Source organism: Oncorhynchus nerka, linkage group LG16 (assembly GCF_034236695.1).
Source record: "Oncorhynchus nerka isolate Pitt River linkage group LG16, Oner_Uvic_2.0, whole genome shotgun sequence".
Lineage (NCBI taxonomy): Eukaryota > Metazoa > Chordata > Actinopteri > Salmoniformes > Salmonidae > Oncorhynchus > Oncorhynchus nerka.
The window spans coordinates 39,875,984-39,884,454 of record NC_088411.1 but is presented as its reverse complement, the minus strand read 5'-3'; positions in this window follow the sequence as shown (position 1 = coordinate 39,884,454).

Genomic DNA, 8,471 nt, shown 5'->3' with positions numbered 1-8,471 from the left:
TGATAGATAGATAGGGCCAGTTTGTAGCTGATAGATAGATAGGGCCAGTTTGTAGCTGATAGATAGATAGGGCCAGTTTGTATCTGATAGATAGATAGGGCCAGTTTGTAGCTGATAGATAGATAGAGCCAGTTTGTAGTTGATAGATAGATAGGGCCAGTTTGTAGCTGATAGATAGATAGGGCCAGTGTGTAGCTGATAGATAGATTGGGCCAGTTTGTAGCTGATAGATAAATTGGGCCAGTTTGTAGCTGATAGATAGATAGGGCCAGTTTGTAGCTGATAGATAAATAGGGCCAGTTTGTAGCTGATAGATAGATAGGGCCAGTTTGTAGCTGATAGATAGATAGGGCCAGTTTGTAGCTGATAGATAGATAGGGCCAGTTTGTAGCTGATAGATAGATAGGGCCAGTTTGTAGTTGATAGATAAATAGTGCCAGTTTGTAGCTGATAGATAAATAGGGCCAGTTTGTAGCTGATAGATGAATAGGGCCAGTGTGTAGCTGATAGATGAATAGGGCCAGTTTGTGTAGCTGATAGATAGATAAATAGGGCCAGTTTGTAGCTGATAGATAGATAGTTTGTAGATAGATAAATAGGGCCAGTTTGTAGCTGATAGATAAATAGGGCCAGTTTGTAGCTGATAGATAAATAGGGCCAGTTTGTAGCTGATAGATAGATAGGGCCAGTTTGTAGCTGATAGATAGATAGGGCCAGTTTGTAGCTGATAGATAAATAGGGCCAGTTTGTAGCTGATAGATAGATAGGGCCAGTTTGTAGCTGATAGATAGATAGGGCCAGTTTGTAGCTGATAGATAAATAGGGCCAGTTTGTAGCTGATAGATAGATAGGGCCAGTTTGTAGCTGATAGATAGATAGGGCCAGTTTGTGATAGATAATGATAGATAAATAGGGCCAGTTTGTAGCTGATAGATAAATAGGGCCAGTTTGTAGCTGATAGATAGATAGGGCCAGTTTGTAGCTGATAGATAGATAGAGCCAGTTTGTAGCTGATAGATAAATAGGGCCAGTTTGTAGCTGATAGATAGATAGGGCCAGTTTGTAGCTGATAGATAGATAGGGCCAGTTTGTAGCTGATAGATAAATAGGGCCAGTTTGTAGCTGATAGATAGATAGGGCCATCTAGTGGTGTGCTATAGTAAAACACCTGTGATTGAAATACATGTAGACGATTAGTAATATGTATTCCCTCTATGTAAAAAGTCAATTTCTAGAACAGAGGTCACATTGTATGTATTTTGTTTTGTTCATCCACAGAGAGATGACATGGTGACATCTGGATACTTCATCTAGAATGACACACAGAGTCCTGTCTGCCTAGCAGCTCTAGTCCATGGAGAGCTATGGTCCTGCCTAGCAGCTCTAGTCCATGGAGAGCTGTGGTCCTGCCTAGCAGCTCTAGGTCATGGAGAGCTGTGGTCCTGCCTAGCAGCTCTAGTCTATGGAGAGCTGTGGTCCTGCCTAGCAGCTCTAGTCCATGGAGAGCTGTGGTCCTGTCTGACTATCAGCTCTAGTCCTCGGAGAGCTGTGGTCCTGCCTAGCAGCTCTAGTCCATGGAGAGCTGTGGTCCTGCCTAGCAGCTCTAGTCCATGGAGAGCTGTGGTCCTGCCTAGCAGCTCTAGTCCATGGAGAGCTGTGGTCCTGTCTGACTATCAGCTCTAGTCCATGGAGAGCTGTGGTCCTGCCTAGCAGCCCTAGTCCATGGAGAGCTGTGGTCCTGCCTAGCAGCTCTAGTCCATGGAGAGTTGTGGTCCTGCCTAGCAGCTCTAGTCCATGGAGAGCTGTGGTCCTGCCTAGCAGCTCTAGTCCATGGAGAGCTGTGGTCCTGCCTAGCAGCCCTAGTTCATGGAGAGCTGTGGTCCTGCCTAGCAGCCCTAGTCCATGGAGAGCTGTGGTCCTGCCTAGCAGCTCTAGTCCATGGAGAGCTGTGGTCCTGCCTAGCAGCCCTAGTCCATGGAGAGCTGTGGTCCTGCCTAGCAGCCCTAGGTCATGGAGTCCTGAGATGGTGTTAGGATTATCCACACAGAGCTGTGGTCCTGCCTGACTAACGCCTCTCCCCAGGGACAGCACTCCCTGGCTGGGGACACAGAGAACATTACACTGGGGTCTGGTAGAGTCCCTAGGGTCCTGGTGCCGTGCATGAGAGGGCGTCTTTAATTACACACCCAGATGGTCTGGCAGGGCCGGGTGTGCTGTAGGATGGTGCCTACTCACTTACTGTCATTGGCACGGATGTTTCCCATATGGAATACTGTCATTCATTTGCAACTGAGCATTTGATCATGTTTTTTGTCTATATATTTGTGCAAACGTGTAATGTTATTTATGTATTTATTAATAGAAAATGTTTTGTTTATTGTTTATTACAGACATTACTGTCCAGTTTTGTTACTTTAGTATGTATAATAGTTGTACAATTCTCCAGTTAGCTCAGATGAAAAGCTGACCATGTCCTTGACACAAAATATAAAAAGGATTCAACTCTGTTATATTTATTTGTAATGTTTATTTAACTAGACAAGTCAGTTAAGAACACATTCTTATTTTACAATTACATATATGTGTCCCAAATTGCACCCTATTCTCTACTTTTGACAAGGGCCCATAGGGATCTGGTAAAAAAAATAAAAATAAAGTAGTGCACTACGTAGGGAATAGGGAATAGGGTACCATTTGGGACGTTGGCACGTTTCTGTTTTTAAGGACAGTTTGTGTGTTAATGAAGATACTGGAACATGAGGTTATCAGTCAGTCAGTCTGTCTGTGGCTACCTCCCAAATAGCACTCTATCCCCTATGTATAGTTCACTACTTTTGCACAGGGCCCATAGGGATCTATATAGGGAACAGGGTACCATTTGGAATGCATCCTGTCTGTGCCAAGGTAAGTGTTATCTCATGTTGCTCCGGGAATCCAGTTCGGGGTATAGTGTTTCACAAGAGTTCTGCCTTTGGACTGGTGGACTCTGTTGCATGACTGTGCATGAACAACCTCTCCCTCAGTGTTTGTTTTTTACCTTTATTTATCTAGGCAAGTCAGTTAAGAAAAAAACCTTATTTTACAATGACGGCCTAATGTCAGCAAGACAAAGGAGCTGATCGTAGACTATAGGAAAAGGAGGACCAAACGGGCTGAAGTGGAGCTGGTTGAGAGTTTCAGTTTCCTTGGTGTCCACATAACCAACAAACCATCATAGTCCAAACACAGCAAGACAGTTGTGAAGGGGGCACGACATAACCTTTTTCCCCTCAGGAGACTGAAAAGATTTGGCATGGGTCCCCAGATCCTCAGAAAGTTCTACAGCTGCACCATCGAGAGCATCCTGACCGGTTGCATCACCGCCTGGTATGGCAACTGCTCAGCATCTGACCGTAAGGCACTACAGAGGGTAGTGTGTCTGGCCCAGTACATCACTGGGGCCAAGCTTCCCGCCATCCAGGACCTAGGCGGTGTCAGAGGAAGGCCCAACATTCTATCAGGCACATAATAACTACAAAATTCCCAAAAAATAGCCTTAATTAAAGGTCCAAGCGTTTCTCCAGCGAGATTCTCACATGCCAAAGGAATAGATTAGCAAAGAGTAAAATCGACACTCATTGACTAGAAAACATCTTGTGCCTTTTTTAATAAAAGTAGATGATGTTTTCTTATGCAACGTATTTCAATTACTTTACTACATCACATTAATTACGCAATGATAATTTGTTTGATGGATACCCTGGGCTTTGTACAACGTTATGAAGTACGTCGAGATTCCATCTTAATTCTCTCTAACTTTATGAAAAAAAAGATTCATTCAATAAATGCAGCAACTCCTCTCATACTGGGAAGAAAAAAATAAAACACATTTTCTGTCCTCAAGGGCAGGTTTATTTCAAATGTAGTAGAACCCAGACGAAGAAAATCCAATAAGCGTTTTATAGTTACATCGTTAGTGTACGTTAACCAAAAGTGGACACACTCCAATCAGTTTCTGAGACAATCGCCCAGACTTTGTAGACAGTATTTTAATGCTTAAACCTCATCTGTATCAAATGATCCATTAAAGGACGAACTCAAAACCTACGTACGTCTACGTATGGGTGGTTTTAAATGTATCTAATTATATTCCCAGTATTACTTTATCAATTCTCTAGTCATCGATTATACATACATAGAATTCATAATATTTTCATATATATATATATATATATATATATATATATATATATATATATATATATCACGGAATCCATATAGCACATTAGAAATTCTTTGGTACTCACATCAACCATTCCATTTGCGTTTTCAAGGACTCTCCACAGCAGAACAAAAGGATCATGGGATCCTCAACGGTTCTCTAACCTCCCAGAAACAACAACACAATCAAGCCTCACAGGAACTATAGACCTTCAGCAGCTTTCTAAAATATCATCCTGCTCACAATACCCCCCTGTGATGGGCAGTGAAGGAACGGAACCCCAAGATAACGTTATATCAAAGCTTATTATCCAAAATTCAATCATCTGATGAAGCATAATTCTATATGTTACTATCCAAACTTCATATTAAGACTCATTTCCATAGTCACACAACTCTCATATCACAGTCACACAATGCTATTCTCAAACATACCTAATCAATTAGTTGTTTTTCAACAATATTTTAACCTGCAGGAATATTTTCACATTTCTATCTCATGATTAGTTCCTAGGATAATGCAACTCATACATTTACATATTTCAATACTTCGTAAATGGGGTACATATTTAAAACTAGTACAGGTGCATCTTACTATCTTATACTATATCGTAAATGGTCTTAACTAGTTCACACAGATTCCGGATGTTTTAACATTACATGGACAAAACCAGTTCACACAGATTCTAGATTATTAGCGCTAAATTACCAAACCTGGCTAGCACTGTTACGAACGTCATTGTAAGGATTGTCGGACCAAAGTGCAGCGTGGTTCACCATATTTATTTAGTGAACCGGCACAACAACAAAAAAACAACAACGCACAAACGAAACGTGAAGCTATGGCATGCTCACAGGCAACTAACCTAAAAGCAAGATCCCACAAAAACCCAGTGGGAAAAGGCTGCCTAAATATGATCCCCAATCAGAGACAATGATAGCCTTTGATTGGGAACCATACCAGGCCAACATAGAAATACAAAAACTAGAGTACCCACCCTAGTCACATCCCGACCTAACCAAATTAGAGAATAAATGGCTCTAACGTCAGGGCGTGACAAGCACATTTAAAATGATTGGAATTCACCACTTCTGAGGATCACTTAGAAGGTCTCACAGGCACTTTTCGGAAGGAGGTCCTTCTTCCAATAGGGTTTCACCAGGTACCGTGCTTCACACAGCTACCCTGGCCCCTCACCCCTACAGACCGCACTAATCCCCACGTGATCAATTCAGTGTCAGGACGGCTCTAGGTCGCCCACAATTGACCAATGATAGGTGTCTGAGTCGACTAACTCTCAGATCATCCTCCACTGACTCGACCCTGCTTACGCCTCCAAGGTGCCCCCCTCACACAGGAATACACACTCAAAGCCTACGTAACAGAGGCTTTTCTAAAAACTCAACTTTGAGTGTTTCGCTAACCTCTTTATTTAAAAAAAAATAAGTTTGAGATGTGGTATCCATTCGGCTCGCTGCCTCTCAGATCAAAGGTGGGTGAATCTGCTTTGTTCCCGAAGTGTAATCTCCCTGAATTCCCAAGTTTGAGGGATCCCTCATGCACGATTTACCAAGGTCGTCAGGAGTGGTCACCAAGTGAAGATTCACATCCCATCCTCGTCGCCAAATGTGGTGGTTCATTTCTTTACTATCAAATGAGGAGTGACAAACTTACCACACCAGTCAGGGTCATACTTAAACTAAATCTTGAATCACTTATTAACAAGGGAGCAGGTCAATACAACACACACATATAAAGTGAATCGATTGATGGCTGGTCATGGCTAGTCGACGATTCATGGTCAAATGATTCGCTGAGAGCTCCGAGACAAAATTACAAAGGTATTTTATAGCCAAGATACACCCCTTTCAACCTACATGACGAACCACCGATATATAGAATGGGTCACAAGGTTAAGATCTGTATGAAAGATACCTATAATACATAGAAGACAGTATCTGCTGTGTCAACAGTTTTCATCGTATAGACCAGAGTCTGGCCCTCCTACTCCAAACTGGAACCATCTCTCACTGGTACCATATAGAACAGAAACATTAACCTTTCTAGCGCAGTGGAACCCCTCGACAACATTCCGCTGAAAAGGCAGCACGTGAAATTCAAAAATATTTTTCCCGAAATATGTAACTTTCACACATTAACAAGTCCAATACAGCAAATGAAATATAAACATCTTGTTAACTCTTTAGGGATAGGGGGCAGCATTTTCACTTTGGATGAATAGCGTTCCCAGAGGAACTGCCTCCTACTCTGTCCCAGATGCAATATATGCATATCATTAGGGTAGCCTAGTGGTTAGAGTGTTGGACTAGTAACCGGAAGGTTGCAAGTTCAAACCCCCGAGCTGACAAGGTACAAATCTGTCATTCTGCCCCTGAACAGGCAGTTAACCTACTGTTCCTAGACCGTCATTGAAAATATGAATTTGTTCTTAACTGACTTGCCTAGTTAAATAAAGGTAAAATAAATGACTATTGGATAGAAAACACTCTGAAGTTTCTAAAACTGTTTGAATGATGTCTGTGAGTATAACAGAACTCATATGGCAGGTGGAAACCTGAGAAAAATCCAACCAGGAAGTGGGAAATCTGAGGTTGGTCGATTTTCAACTCACCGCCTATTGAACATGGATCTGTTTGCACTTCCTACGGCTTCCACTAGATGGCAACAGTCTGTAGAACCTTGAATGAAGCTTCTACTCTGATGTGCCTCCCCCCCTTTGTTGTTACATCTGCTGCTAGCTGTTTAGTATCTATGTATAGTCACTTTATAAATTACCTGGACTAACCTGTACCCCCGCACATTGACTCGGTACCGGTACCCCCTGTATATAACAGATATTGTTATGTAATTTTCTGGTGTCACTTTTTGATATATATTTTTTTACTTTAGTTTATTTAGTAAATATTTTTCTTAACTCTTATTTCTTGAACTGCATTGCTGGTTAAGGGCTTGTAAAGTAAGCATTTCACTGTAAGGTGAACTTCACCTGTTGTATTCGGCGCTTGTGCCAAATACAATTTGATTTGAATGTGTTTTGTATGTAACTTCAATGATTATGTATGCACTCACTACTGCAAGTCGAAGATGTGTGGATACAATCTTTGGAATACAACATAAGTCATGTTTGGATATACTCTCACCCACAACAGTTATTAAAAATGTTTATTACAATTAATGAATTAACTTTTTGGACGCTGATTGTTAATATCCTGGTCATTACAACTGTAATTACAAAGATGATTGTTAATATCCTGGTCATTACAACTGTAATTACAAAGATGATTGTTAATATCCTGGTCATTACAACTGTAATTACAAAGATGATTGTTAATATCCTGGTCATTACAACTGTAATTACAAAGATGATTGCGCTGGGTAGGTCTTCCTACTGTTTCTGTCACCAGTGTTACAGTGTGATAACATGACTGACAGCTCCTGTTCTGATTAGAACAGAAGACAGATTTGATGTAGAGGGAAGGTCTGATTAGTGCTCTGATGTCACCTGGGTCGTGTTCAATTAGAGAGAAAATATGTTTTAATTTATTTTAGTTTTCTATTGTGAAACATTTTGCTCAGTGAGCTCAATTTAACACAACCCTGCACTCTGCTAAAGCAGTTTTAGTGGTAGTCCAGTTCACTCAGGATCCCACCAGAGATCCTATTCCCTTAAATCATTAAGAGCACTGCAGCCAACACTGTACCTGGCCAGCAAAGAATACTGGCCAACAGCCCATTAAAACACTCATCTACTCATCTCTGTCTCTCTCTCTCTATCTCTCTCTCTGTCTCTCTCTCTCTCTCTCTCTCTCTGTCTCTCTGTCTCTCTCTCTCTCTCTCTCTCTCTCTGTCTCTCTCTGTCTCTCTCTGTCTCTGTCTCTCTCTGTCTCTCTCTGTCTCTCTCTCTCTCTCTGTCTCTCTCTCTCTCTCTCTCTCTCTCTCTGTCTCTCTGTCTCTCTGTCTCTCTCTCTCTCTCTCTCTCTGTCTCTCTGTCTCTCTCTGTCTCTCTGTCTCTCTCTGTCTCTCTCTCTGTCTCTCTCTCTCTCTGTCTCTCTCTGTCTCTCTCTCTCTCTCTCTGTCTCTCTCTCTCTCTCTCTCTCTGTCTCTCTGTCTCTCTGTCTCTCTCTCTCTCTCTCTCTCTCTCTCTCTCTCTCTCTGTCTCTCTCTGTCTCTCTCTCTCTCTCTCTCTCTCTCTCTCTCTGTCTCTCTCTCTCTCTCTCTCTCTCTCTCTCTCTCTCTCTCTCTCTCTCTC